The sequence below is a fragment of the Vulpes vulpes genome, chromosome 6 (assembly GCF_048418805.1).
Source record: "Vulpes vulpes isolate BD-2025 chromosome 6, VulVul3, whole genome shotgun sequence".
Taxonomy (NCBI): domain Eukaryota; kingdom Metazoa; phylum Chordata; class Mammalia; order Carnivora; family Canidae; genus Vulpes; species Vulpes vulpes.
This window is the reverse complement of record NC_132785.1, coordinates 4,375,672-4,390,954: the sequence shown is the minus strand read 5'-3', so window position 1 is coordinate 4,390,954 and position 15,283 is coordinate 4,375,672. Positions and strand designations below refer to the sequence as shown.

General features: G+C 38.9%; 1 pseudogene; it reads right to left on the bottom strand.

Annotated features, from left to right (window-relative positions):
* Nucleotides 1–3,401: 3,401 nt before the first annotated feature.
* Nucleotides 3,402–4,393, bottom strand: LOC112933940 (glyceraldehyde-3-phosphate dehydrogenase-like; annotated as a pseudogene).
* Nucleotides 4,394–15,283: the final 10,890 nt, after the last annotated feature.

Sequence of the window (15,283 nt, the reverse complement as noted above, 5' to 3'; positions counted from 1 at the left end):
AAGGTCCCTATGTATTTTGGATACTAACCCTTTATTGGATATGTCATATGTAAATATCTTCTTTCATTCAGGAGACTGAGTCTTTTAGTTTTGTTTATTACTTCCTTTTCTGTGCAGAAGCTTTTTATTTTGATGTATTTCCAACAGCTTATTTTTGCTTTTATTCACTTTGCCTCCAGAGAAATATATAGAAAACATGTTGCTGTGACTGATAACAGAGTCATTCTTTCTGTTGTGAATCTTAAAAATCTCAAAAAAAAGATTGTTATAACTGATTGCTATCTTATATCACTTTTACTCAGAGCTTCATGCCCAGACCCATTGTTGGTCATTGGGTCATAGTCTTACACTGGTTCAGTTGGCTGTCTCCAGAGGACAGCGTTGCATGTTGGATGCTGCCAACAACATCCAAAAGGGTCTTATGGTGAGAACATGTTGACTTTGGGAAAAATAGAAGGGGGCTCTAAATATGAAACTCTTAATGATAGCTATCGCAGACGTGGAATCTTGGCCAGTCTTTTTTTTTTTTTTTTTTTTTTTTTTTTTGCCTTAGTATTGCTTTGTTCCATGTATGCCCTCAAGTAATATGGCTGATCCCCCTTTGAGTTATACAAAATAGCTAAACTCAGTTTCCCCCAAATTATTCTTTTTCCAGCTTCCTTACAAATCCCAGTGCAAAAGCTCAATAGTACTACCTTGGTTTAGAGTGATGATTTGCCTAGTTCTGTGGATGGTGAGACCTAAATTTACATAATTTAATGAAGCTATCTGTTTGGTACCAGACTTCCAGGGAATCTTGACCCTAACTTGACTACTGCTCTCAAACCTCTGAGGGCCTACCAGTTCAAAATAACCTAGAACTAGTCAATGAATCCTTGACATTCATAAGGAGAAAATGAAAGAGTTGAGAGCTGCCAAATTTATGAAAAACACTCTATTATAGAGCCATTTTAGCTGCAGATGCCGAGCAATCCTATTATTACAAATCTACTGTGTTTCTCTAAGAAGCTCACTCTTCCACCCTCTTCAGTGACAATTTCATACTTCAACTCTCTTCTCAAAATTTCCATTTAGCCCCAGTTATCATTTTATCTGATACTGTGTCTTATATATCACTGAAGAAAAGACTATTATTAACATATGTCCACATCCTGCCATGTTTAAATCTACATATATGAAAGCACATTCATCCACCTCTCCTTTGCTCCTGCATACAAACTCATCATATTTGCTCTGGATTCCTTCCATTTTCATCATCCTAAGAACTTTCTTACATCAGGAATATCCTGTCTTTTCTGTATATTCAGTTTCTATTCTATTATTTCAATCATACAAAACCCTTCATTCACACTTTATCCTCCTTCAATGATTATCTCATTATTCTCTGTTTCTGAATTCTCAGAAATGTTTTCTACACATTTTCTTCCTTGTTCACATCTTTTTTTAAATTCATTCTTAAGCTCATTTTGTTGTTCTTTCCATATAGAGAAACTTTTCTCAAGGTTACTAGATACATTCATTCATCTTTGAAAATCCTTTAAATTCTTAATCTGCATAATCCATCAGTAACTCACATTAAAATTGATTACTCCATCTTTGGGACCATCTCCGTTTTGCTGGATATGCCTTTCTGTTTTCTTAGCTCCTCCTACCAGACTACAATATTGGCTCAGTACAGAAATGCTTCTGTCTCATTCTGTAGATAATTTTGTTTCAGGGCTTTAGATTCTCTTTGTGTATTGACAGATCTCAAATTCTCTTCCTTGAAGGCATCTCCTTGATGCTGGACATCTTCAATGTATATTTCATATTTATTTCAATTTCATATATCATCTTTTTTTAAAAAAGATTTTATTTATTCATGAGAGAGAGAGGCAGAGACACAGGCAGAGGGAGAAGTAGGCTCCATGCAGGGAGCCTCACATGGGACTTGGTCCCAGGTCTCCAGGAACATGCCCTGGGCTGAAGGCAGCACTAAACCGCCGAGCCATGCGGGCTGCCCCATATATCATCTTAACATATTTCATAAATGTCTTCCCTCTCCTTTTATTACTCTTAAAATCTTGCTCCATTTGGGATGCCTGGGTGGCTCAGTGTTTGAGCCTCTGCCTTTGGCTCAGGGAGTGATCCTGGAGTCCCAGGATTGAGTATTACATTGGGCTTCCTGCATGGAGCCTGCTTCTCTCTCTTCCTATGTCTCTGCCTCTCTCTGTGTGTCTCTCATGAATAAATAAATAAAATCTTTAAAAAAGTCTTGCTCAATTTGGTAAATAATTGACCAACATTGAAGCTGGAAGCCTAGGAATACCTCAAATCAAGATTATTTAACCTTTCTGCTGAGGATTTATTGTATATGCTTGAAATCAAATACTATCAAGTAAAAAAAGTGTTTAGAACAATTCCCAATCAGTGAATCACAACTACATAGTAAATACAGACTAAATTGACACTCATACTTTTTAATGGCCATTGCCACTAACACCTTTTCTTTTTTTGGTGGGATTTTGTGGGGGTGTCCTGACTGTGTCCACTAACGTAAATTAATATCTTTACACACTTTGGTAGAACCAGCAGTTTGACAAGCTTGTTTGTGGTCTTATCCACATAAATTCTTCACACAAAAAAATTCACTTATTAAAGGTGTTGTACTCTTATGATAGGATTGAATATAGTAAGATTTCCCCTTTCCATTTTTCAGTGACATCTTATGGCATTCTAGTAAGTGAATTTGTGCCAAATAAGTGCAATGATAGAGAAAGCCAAAGTCGAGCCATTTCCCCCCATGAAATCAATTAATTCAGTGGAAAGCATTACATTATTCATTGTGGATAATAAAACTCATCTCATTTATCAGTGTTGTTGGAGCACCTGTCCTGGTTTGATCCTAAATACGTTACCTCTGAATTATTTTGAAAGCCTTGTCTATTTACACCAAGAAAATTGGGGCATTTTAGATGCACGAGAACTTTGCCAACATTTTGATGTAATACATGGGATTACAATTTTGGCAGTTCTTAAGTTTATAGCTTCATAAATATTACTTATAATTTGATTTTTCTAATTCTCTTTAAGTAATGAAAATTTGTGAACTTTTCTGTTTTACATTGAAAAATTTGAGTTCTATTGCTTATGTCCTACATACAGAGTGTAAAATGCCTGCCTTGTTTTTCTACTTAGTTTTTTTTTTTTTTTTTTTTTTTTGAGTACAGTATACTTTACTGATGTTACATGACAAGGTTGGGCTCCCCAACTCCCTCTCCTTCCTCAGGGGGTCTTAGATGGAAACTGGAGGTCAGGAGATTCTCAGTGTGTTGGGGGATAAGTTGAGGCAGGGACTCTCCAGCAGCTGAGGACCTCTCTCTTCCTCTTGGTCTTGCTGGGCCCGGTGGTCCAGGAGGTTATTACTCCTTGGAGGCCATGTGGTCCACCACCTGGTTGCTATAGCTGAATTCACTGTCATACCAGGAAATGAGCTTGACACAGTGGTCATTGAGGGTAATGCGAGCCCTGGCATCAAAGGTGGAAGAGTGGGTGTCACTGTTAAAGTTGTAGGAGACAACCTGGTCCTCAGTGTACCCCAGGATGTCTTGAGGGGGCCCTCTGATGCCTGCTTCACCACCATCTTGATGCCATCATATTTGGCAGCTTTCTCCAGGTGGCAGGTCAGATCCATGACTGACACGTTGAAGGTGGGGACATGGAAGGCCATGCCAATGGGCTTCCCGTTCAGCTCAGGGATGACCTTGCCCACAGCCTTGGCAGCACCAGTGGAGGCAAGGATGATGTTCTGGGCAGCCCCTTGGCCATTATGCCACAGCTTCCCAGAGTGGTTGTCCATGGTCTTCTGGGTGGCAGTGATGGCATGGACAGTGGTCCTGAGTCCCTCCATGGTGCTGAAGTTGTCATGGATGACCTTGGCCAGAGGAGCCAAGTAGTTGGTGATGCAGGACGCATTGCTGACAATCTTGAGGGAGTTGTCATACTTCTCATGGCTCACACCCATCACAAACATGGGGGCATCAGCAGAAGGAGCAGAAATGATGACCTTCTTGGCCCCATCCTTCAAGTGAACCCCAGCCTTCTCCATAGTGGTGAAGACCCCAGTGGACTCCACAACATACTCAGTACCAGCCTCACCCCATTTGATGTTGGTGGGATCTTGCTCCTGGAAGATGGAGATGGACTTCCCACTGATGACAAGTTTCCTGTTCTCAGCCTTGACCGTGTCATGGATTTTGCCGTGGGTGGGATCCTACTGGAACATGTACATCATGTAGTTGAGGTCAATGAAGGGGTCATTGATGGTTACAATATCCACTTTGCCAGAGTTGGAAAAAAACCGTGGTGATGAGGCCCCAATACAGCCAAATCCGTTCACTCCGACCTTCACCATTGTGTCTCGGGGACGTGGCTGGCACTGTACCAGAAGATGCGGCTCTCTGTCAAACAGGGAGAAGCAGAGAGCCTTTCTACTTAATTTTTGAAGAAATTCTGTTAAATTAAAAACCAACTTAATGCCGAAAGTTCTATGTGTGACTCTTCAGGATTCAATACATTAAAATCTAATATCAGATTCTAGAACTTTAACAATCATTTCGGTTTAGTAATCATTTACTGAGCACTTTCTATGTAGCTGGCACTGACACAAGTAACTTCACAAGGACAGCATTAATAGTGTGCATAATGTAGCCTCCCTGCTGTCTTGCTTGGCAGGCATTGCTAATTTTTAACTAGAGTCCTTCAAAATGAATTCAGTTGAAGGCTTCTTTGCAGTTGATCTCAATATAGGTCACTTTCATGCCAGGCACAGTATATTTACCATTTCAATTTAGGAGGGTCAAGATTTGTGAAGCATCTGAGATTTTATTCTACTAGCAAGCTACTAGATTATCTTGTTGCTGTTTTGTTGGTGCCAGCAAAAGACATGAGACTCTTGGGTCAGAGACAAAGAATTTTATTATTCATGGCACAGTAAACAGCATGAGCATTGTGCTCATGCATGATGATTTGCTGCGACCCGGTCCTCACAAGTTGTGTTAGAACCCCAAACTTTAATAATGGGAAGTAAGCCTATTTGCCCTTTGCTCCAGTGGGAGAAATTATTTCTATCTTTCAAGGCCATTCCTGCACAAAAATCCTTGAAAAGATAGTCTTAAAACAAAGGATAAAAACAAAACAAAAGCAAAGGATGGTCTGTAATAAATGGAATGTGAAAATAAATCCATGCAAAATAAATTTCTCACAGATTGGACTTGCTAAATACAGGGAAAGAACCGAGGAAGTTGAATGGTGAAAAAGGAATGTTGTGGCAAATGGTGAGAAGTTCAGGATACAAGTCTGGCTTGCAAGGCACAGGAACATGGAAGACTTGTGGAGAATGGGCTTCCAACGATCAGAGTATTTGCTCTCTCTAAGTGTGAAGGTTGAACACAGGACGTAATCCACTTAAAGCAATTTTATATCACACATCTCCAGAAAACAGGAAGATAACTGAAATGGTATTTTGATAGATGAATCTATCAAGTCCCTCACTATATAATGAGGGACCAATTTTAAGCAACAAATTTAAGGTAAAGTGATCAAAATTCACCTTTAGTTTTCAGTTGGTGCATGGGTATTGTATCTGTATTGATTTCAGGTAACTTTTTAGTATTAAAGGCGATTGTAATAATTTTGATTATTCTTTTTGACCAGTGCTCCTGTTAAATGCAGGTCTCAGTCTGGCTCTCTTTAGAAATTTATCAAGTTAGTAGGTGTGTGTGTGTGTATAAAATATATAATATTTTATATATATTATATATAATACTTTTGTATGTATATATTATATTTTTACTTATTATTTTCCAGTATAGATAAAAGTAGGGAAAGAAATACTGTATAATGAAACATAGGTATGTATCACCCAGTTTAGTCAATTGTAAACTCATGGACAATTTTATCTCCCTCTCCCTCACTTCTCTTATATATTTTAAAGACATTTCAGACATCACATCATTTTATTTTGGTTATTTATATTTTAAGATCTCTTTGCTATTCTCCTTTTTTGCCCAGTACATTCTGATAAGTTTATTCTAGTGTCTGTGCCTATTTGGAAGCCTGTGTAAGTTCTATATTTGAATTTTTTAATAAAGATTTTATTTGTTTATTCATGAGAGACACAGAGAGAGAGCGAGAGAGGCAGAGGCACAGGCAGAGGGAGAAGCAGGGTCCCTGCAGGGAGCCTGACGTGAGACTCGATCCTGTGATTCCAGGATCATGCCCCGGACTGAAGGCAGGTGCTAAACCACTGAGCCACCCAGGGATCCCAACTATATTTGAATCTTGTTAGCAGGCGGGGCATATAAATATATTCTACTGTATTTTTGCTTTTATTCTTTAATAGTCTTCTCTTTATTTTGACATATGAAGATGGAAGTTCTAATATGATCAAATCTGAGCACCATGAAAGCTTGAATTTTTCTTTTTCGCAAGGAAAAGTCCTACCTTCAGTTCATTTCCTTCTAACCTAGCAAAAATGTTCTTATGACTGTCTCACATTTTCACCCATGAGATATGTGGCCATGAAATTCCCTTAGTCTTACTAGGACATCTTGTACATCTGAAAATTCCTGTCAACTCCCTTAACTAATGATTTCATCCAAGCCATGAATCATTCTTCTTCTTTTTCCTCTGAGCCTTCTTCAAGTATATCTACAGGTTCAGAAATGAGTTGCCCAAAGATGAAAGTAGGGCTCAGGCTTCAAAGTAGAGCTGGCCACATACTCCATGGAGACCTAGATCTGTATGTTGAAAAAGGAAGTAGATGCTTGCAGAGCTTCTTATTTGGTAGAACACCTCAAGTTAATCTCTCATAAGTACAAAGTAGGACTTCCTCTCAATTTTAGAGCATTCTCCTGGCAGATAATGACTTGTCTATAACAGTTTAGGTACTAGTTCTTAACATTCGTATATTATTTAGTTTTTTTTTTTTAATTTGAGATGGGGATAGAGTGGGAGAGTGAGGGAGCATGAGTAGGGAAAGGGACAGAGAGAGAAGCAGGCTCCCCACTGAGCAGGGAGCCTGAGGCCAAGGCCACTCAATCCCAAGACTCTGGGATCCTGACCTAAGCTGAAGGCAGACATTTAACTGAATAAGCCACCCAGGTACCCACAACGATAATATTAAATTTGTGGTTGAAATGCTGCTATCCTATAGCCCCATAATGGATAAGGGAACTTGGTGTGGATAGGGTGGGGCAGGAGATGGTGATACAGAAAGGGAGGAATCTTCCTTTAGGAATGCGGTTGTTGATTGCATCAATCATGATAGTAAAATATAATCCATGTAAAATAAATTTCTCACAGATTGGATTTGCTGAATAAAAGGAAAGAACTGAGGAAGCCTGAAAGGTGAAAAAGGAATGTCATGGTTAGTAGTTCAGGATACAGGCCTGGCGTATGGACAATAGAATGGTCACTTGCCTTAGATAAGCAGATATATTTCAAGGAAAGAAGAAAGCCATTGTGACTGTAACTTTGCACAAAGGCACAGACATGTAACCATCAAAGGATTAAAACAAAACAAAAGAACATTGGGGAACTTGATTGTTTAGTGCATTTTATTTTTGTTGTTTGGTTGATTATATTAACAGGGGTTTTCTTGGATGCTGCACAGTTTTTCTTGTGAAGCATGCCCAACTTTTTTTTTTTATAAATTTATTTTTTATTGGTGTTCAGTTTGTCAACATATAGAATAACACCCAGAAGCATACCAACTTTTAATGGTTTTCTCTGGTCACTGAGGAAATACTTTTCCTTTAATTCTCAGCATATTTTCATGGGTACTGCTATAGAATTTTTAGGGAGAAAAATCTGCAAGATGATTTCACATGAATACCATAGTGTACTTAAGAATACAACATAATGGGATCCCTGGGTGGCGCAGTGGTTTGGCGCCTGCCTTTGGCCCAGGGCGCCATTCTGGAGACCCAGGATCGAATCCCACATCGGGCTCCCGGTGCATGGAGCCTGCTTCTCCCTCTGCCTATGTCTCTGCCTCTCTCTCTCTCTCTCCCTCTGCCTATGTCTCTGCCTCTCTCTCTCTCTCTCTGTGACTATCATAAAAAAAAAAATTAAAAAAAAAGAATATAACATAATGTTCTCTTTTCATACCATGTCAGTTAAGAATTTTAAGGAAGTAACTCTAAGTGTCCATGCTGATGTCTTAGTATTACCTTCGGCACACCTGTTGTTCATGTATCATATGTTTCATTATATCTATTTTTTCCCTTAGTTTTCTATCACAGAAAAAAAATTGGAGGGGGATGAACGTTTTTCATAAAAATCAATAATTATAATTTTATAATCTTATGTTTGACAATTTCATCTTTTATTCTTTTTCACAGGAAAACACAATATCTTTGAATAGAATCTTAAAAGATTTCTTTTTGGATAGCACTGAGAGTGTTTTCTCCAATAGCTTCTGATAATACTAAGTAGGAAATAACAGTGCACTGAATCACAGTCTGGACTGTTATTCAATCATTTAAGGTCAGTTACATAACGAAATAGACAAATAAGGCAAAAGCAAACTTCTGTTGTATTTGTGAAAAAACTCAAGATACGCAGAATGAAAAAGGCAATTGGTTGCCTTCCAAGGTCTTATTCATCACTCATCTGCTTTTCAGGTTGCTTCTTGCATTAAGTGTCTTTAGGTTACTTATACCTTACAGATTGCAGAGGGAATGAGAAAGGAAATTAGTTTCCAGTAATGAAACATAATCTTGTTAATTTCTTAAGACCTGCACTACGTCTGAAAATCTTGAAGTACCTGACTTTGAAGGACTCGGAGTGGGAAAGCACAAATGTGAAAGGATCAACTCCGATAGTTCCATCTTGGCCAACATTTCATGAGGACGGAGCTGGCCGAGCAGAATAGAGGCAGCACAGAACGTGGGGTTAGGAAGTAGGTGCTTGGGCCCCAGGCTGCTCTTAATGAATCTTGTGATTTTGGACAAATCACTTACCTTTCTGAGCTTTATTTTATTCCTCTTTTATAAAAATGTGCACACTATTATCTGTCTGTATGAGAGGGTTGTTCAGAAGGTAGAATGAGATGATATGTGTTAATGTGCTTTATAAACTGAAGGGTGCCGTACAAGTATAAGGTATTGTACTTGAGTTTTGTTTAAATGAGGCATACGAAGAATGGCTTCTCTGGAGAAACAAGATTGAAATAGTCAAGGATTTTGATATAATTTTTTGTAAGACCTGCCCTTGAACATGATCTCAGTTGCTAAAGAGATTAAGAGATATTCTTCTAGGGGTGTATCTTTTTTTTCTACAACTTGTGTAAGTTTTTCAGAACATCATAGCAATTTACTGTTTTAGCTCTTCAATAGCCTGAAGAAAAACTGCCTTTTGTCTTCTAAGCACCCAATATAGGCCATGTCACAAATATGTTTCATCAAATTACAAAGAATATTAATTGTGCACACAATTCAAATAGCATCTGGTGGAGCCATATAATGGACTATTGGGGGTAGAATTTAATCTTATGCTGGCTGTATTAAAATCACTCATCTTGTTTATAATTCAAGAGAGTATTAGGAAGGGTGGGGAGAAGTAGGGAGATCAAAAGTTTCATAGATTGTGGCAATTCTTTATTAACCCAACTCTTATGCAGAAATGTACAGATCCAATGTATGGACCAAAAAGCAGGATCATTCTACAAGGCATGTTTGTCCACTTCCATCTTGTGAGGGACAAAAGGGAAGTGATAGGAAGCTAAAGGGCATATTGACCTATTGCACTGACTAGCAAGGCCTTGGCCTCTTCAAGCTCTATCTGGGAAATCTAAAATGGAGAGTTGAGACCGTTAGCAAAATGGCTCAAGGAAGCCTCTCCACTTTGTCATGACTAGTTAAGTATTCATGTAGGAAAAATTTGGCCTGAATTATACTGAAAATTACAACAGTCCTCTATTTGACTTTGCATGTATAAATAAACACTGCCTAGGTGTAATTTAGACATTGGAACCGTGTTTCTGGGCACACAGCACTTCACGCTCTGGATGAACAGCCCATGAAGTCTTTGAGGATTCACAGGATGGAACCACTTTTGATCTGACTTTCATTCTTAACTTATCATGTAAAATGATACTAGAAACAGCAAATAGGAGGCTGATTTTGGATCTCAGTCTGTGCTCTAATTATAGTTGAAACTTTGTTTCATTGGTTTCACACTTCTGAGTTAATCATTTTTGCCTTTTGCCAGGTCAAAATATTAATACTGGCACTTCCTGGAGTAGCAACAAGTAATTTAATGAGCACAAATTAATACAGACACAGGAGGATCACCGTCATGTCTCTAATTCCACCAAAAGCTGAAATTTTCTCAGGATCAGGATCAGGATCAGGATCAGACTGATTAAATGAATGTGCTCCATCAGAGTACAGCTCTCAACAAATGTGCAGGATATACGTCCCACTAAGCTTGTGTGCCTTAGGAAACTGTCACTGTCTTTGCTTGCTCTCATTCCTAGGCCCCGGACACTTTTGTTACCGTCCTGGGATTCCACTAGGAAAGCTGGATTCCATTATTAGCATAGCAGCGTATGGGGCATCAGTGAGGGACAGCAAAAGAGGCAAAGCTTTGGGAGGAACAAGATCTGACCAAGGTTTGAATCCTTGGTTATTTACTAAAGTGATGTAATTCCACTGGGCCTCATTTCATTGTGTAAAATGGAAATGTGATATTTTTCACGAGACAAATGTAAGTGAACACAGGTAAAGTGCCTGGAACCATGTCAGACTCCAAAATGGCCATCAGTGCATGTGGCTTCCTAGGGTCACTGGAGAAAAAGGAATGTGAGGGTAGCTGAGGTAGCTGGGGTTTAGTCCAGTCACTTAGGGATCATAGAGTTGTCTTTATGTTGCAGGAGAATGGACTCCAGTATCTGGGGCTGAACCCTCCCTCTGGGCCTACTCCCACCTTTTCCTCCAAGTTGTAGCTAGGTGTCACATGACACCAGAGCCTGTAGCAGGGGATCCAGATGTTCATAATGCACATGTGTTTTTCACAGTCCTGTCTCCTGGAGAAAGAGCTTCCATTATTTATGTCCAAAAAATCCTGTGCCTTAAAGAGAACTCAAGAGAATTTGCAGGAATGGATGATATTTGTATTTGGCACCATCTTATTTTTGTTCCTGGTGCCCCTTCCAAAACAATTTGTGCTTTTTTTTCTTTTTTCTTTTCTTTTTCTTTCTTTCTTTTTCTTTTTCTTTTCTTTCTTTCTTTTTTTTTTTTTTTTTTTTTTTTTTTTTTTTTTTTGCATCTTAAAGTTACTCCACTGCTGCAAAATAACTTCCAGTGCTTCAGGAAGAACTATTTCTCCTCCCATGTGTCCCCCTTCAATTTAGTTCGATTTCAGGTGGATTATAATAGAAAAGCAAATGGATTACACTAAACTTATACTCAACTGAGCTAACATTTATCATCCTTTGCCCTTAGAGCTGTGCTAGGGGGTGGAGGATATAACAGTTAACAAATTAGAGCCTTGCCTTCAAGAAGGCCACAATCTAAGGATGTCAGAGCCACACATGAGAAGAAATAGCATTGCAGTTGGAGTCATGGACTGCCAGAAAGAAGGAAGATGCCAGGGATCATACTAGAAGCCTTTCAGTATGTTACTTGAATTATCACAATGTCCCCGGGAGGGAGGTTTTAACATCTCCACCTTTATGGATTAGGGAATATCTGCACAGAGATTTTGAATAAAACGACGTATCTTAATGGCAGAGAAACAAATGACTTGTTCTCCCTGGCGGACTAGAAATCCTTATGCAGAAGAAGTGGCTTTTGGCATGAACCTAGAATTAGGATGAGAAGTCTCAAAGACACAGCTGAGATAGAGCAAGGATTAGACATTAGGAGTTAGCGGATTGCTTCCTTCCTTAGGAACAATGCTCAGAACTGCCAAGTCAAGCAGGGACTCACCACATGGAGGGAGGTGCACCAACCAAGTAACCCTGATGCTGTTGTTCTTAATTTTTACTATTACTGGAGTTTTCTCTTCTCATCAGTACCACTGTGGCCAGAGAGTAGCCATGGACCATTGACTTGGCCCCTTTTAGCTCAGGGAACCATGCTGGACCTTGCAAAGGTTTATGGAGCATCAATGGAGAGTGAATTAAATGCAAGGAGTTTATGAGCATGGGGAATTACCGAGTGCTGGTTTTCCGATCCTATTATAGATGTTTATTGCCAGGGCCCCCTTGTCTTGACAGCATCCCTACCTTCCAGTTGCTGTGGGAGAATGGGAACCGAACTTCGATAAGTAACAATTAGCAAACACAAATGGTGTGATTACATGGACCAAATCCCCCATAATGCCTTCCAGTACTTTTGTACTAGCTCATTGTGTCTCTTAAAAATTGTCCCATCTTTTGCTTCTGAGGACTTGAGTTCAAGCTCTCTTATAACAGTCTCGAATGAAATCTTCCTTGCCTATCTCTGTCCAGTGCGGTGTTTCTTTCACACCAGACACACAGCAATCTGTAATTCCAGGTGAGACACTGTCACGTTAATTTTGCAAACAACCCTTACTCTGTCTTGGAAATTAAAGCTCAGCATTGGGTTCTTGGTGGAGTATAAGAATGAGATTGTTTTGTGTAGCATTGTAGGGTGGCACTGAAACTGTGAGCTTTGAAAACACGAAGGAATATTGTTTACTTGAGAAACCACACTGTCTGTAAATGCTATTTACTGCCTTTCACTTTTGTAATCCCCTGTAGACTAAGGATTACTCAATTATGATTACAGAATAAAATGTAAATGTTTTCATCCTTGATAATGTCAAATGTGGAGGTGGGAAAGGAATGGAGAGAGACAGGAAAGGATGAGGGTAAGGGTGTGAATATACCTCATAAAAAGGCTTAAATATTTTATTACAAACTAAAAAAAGGGATCTAATGATATTGGGCTGTACTGGAGGATGGGGAAAGGATGAATTTTAAGCATATTAAATGCAGTTACAGATAATATGTGTGGTAGTTAAAGAGAAGAGATAGTGTGTGTGGTAAAATATAAGCCTCATGGTATTTGAAAACAAAGAGAACTAAAACCAGACATACAAAGTGCAGAGTTTCAGTGGCTAAAGAGTAATGCGGTGGGAGACTCTATGTCATTACAAATGTTCTTGAACTATTTTTTTAACCATAACAATTATGAATTCTTCAAAGTTTCTTCTTGGCAGACATATACTGGGTCTTTTTGTTGTTGTTGTGTTGTCTGTCCCAGACCAGCATCCAAATCTCTCTGGATTCTTTCTTCTCCAAGCACAGTCCTGTCAGAATCATTGTACCTCTCTCATCTTCCTAGTGTGAGTTTAGCCCTTTTTCTCTTTCCCATAACATCCTAGTGTTTAGCAAAGGACCCACCAGGTACCAGAATCCACTCTTCTTAGTAAGGAATAGGGTATCATAAATGACAAAAAGCCACAAAACATGCCAGAACTATTTTTTTTTTTTTCTTTTTGTCACGACCTGAAATCTCTTCTCATGATCGTCTTTGGATTATTTGGAGGCGGCTACTGGGCTGCCCCTTTTTACCTTAGCTATTTTTTTTCCTGAATTCTTCTTTTTCTTTAGGCAAAACTGTCTCCCTGTGTGCAACTCTTTGTCATATGCTTCTTTAAACACTTTGTCATATTCTAGCATTTGTTCTCCTTTAGACAAGTTTATGCTTGGCTCAATGGTTGGCCCTCAGGACTGAACGGAGTATTCTGTTGTACAGGACTCAATAGGAGAGGACAGGCCCACCTCTTTCTCAGCTTCAGAGTTTCCTCAGGAATTTTTTTGGACTATAAATTTTAAAATTAATTTTTAAAATGCCCAGTGTCTAGGGCACTCCATCAGCTAACTGGCCAACTCTTGATTTCAGCTCAGGTCATGATCCTCAGGGTCATGAGATTAAGTCCCAAGTTGGCTCTGCTTGGACATGGAGCCTACTTAAAAGTCTCCTCCTCTATCTTCCTCTACTCCTCCCCCACCTTTCCCTCTCGTAAAAAATGCTGGGGGTGGATGGGTGCCTCATTTGGTTAAGCATCTGTTTTCCTTTTGGCTCAAGTCATGATCCCCAGGTCCTGGGATCAAGCCCCACATTGGGCTCCCTGCTCAGCGGGGTGTCTGCTTCTCCCTCTCTTTCTTCCTCCTTCCCCTGCTTATGTACATTCTCTCCCTCTCAAATAAATCTTTTTAAAAAATGCCTATGTGGTTACATTAATTACACTTGACTAATTCCAGTTGCCTGATATGGATGTTTATTGGAATAAATATTCTTCTGATGAATGCTTATTGGAATAGGGATTCTTATGTGTTTATTATTCCTTAATTTCTATTAAATCATAATTTTGGGGGCCAAATGTTTATTTGCCGATATAAAGAATAATATTCTTTTTTTTAAAGAATAATATTCTTAAGAGAAGCAAAGGAGGGTATAAATGTACAAATGGATACATCATTTTATAATCTTGTTTTCCTGTATGACTTTATTGACTAATACTATTTACATCTTTATTCATTCCTAGAACCCTAACTCCCTCATAATAAATAGCCCTGAAGAGTCCACTCCATATAAGGGCTTATCATTTGATTGGAAATGAGGAGGCTGGCAGGAGCTAAGGGACAGATGGGACAGGTGCTAAGGCATCACGATTTTAGAGGGAAGATATAATTCACTCTGAGCAAATAAAGTGTGATTGGGGGATGACTCTTGGTTGATTTCATTGGTGAATGTGCAATACTTAGAAGGATGGAAAAAGAATGAAAAGGCAAGAAGTATGTCAAAGATGAATGGCCTAAAAATCAGAGTGACTTGTTGAGGAGAGAAAAAATACTGAATTGAAACGCAAAATTGGCATACATTTCCAAAAAAAGAAATTTCAGGATGATTAAAAACTAGGATGGTAGACTCTATGCTGAATATAGATAAAATTACTATAAAGCTGTCCTGCCTCAATGTCCAGCATGCAGTATTATACACACCACAGTGTAGTAATCATTGCATGACCAAATATATTAATGAATTGATAAAAAAAGAAAGACTAACTGTGGTTTCCATAACCCTTTTAAATTCTAATGTTCTATAAATCTAAAATCTCAAAGCCCTTCTTACAAGTCAGCCATATGCATGGCAACTGTCACAAAGAAGCCAACTGCAGAAAAATAAATCCTGTTCTAGGCAATTTATGAATTATCTTACACTTTTCTTTCATTACTCCTCGCTTTCAACTGTTTTTGTCTTGG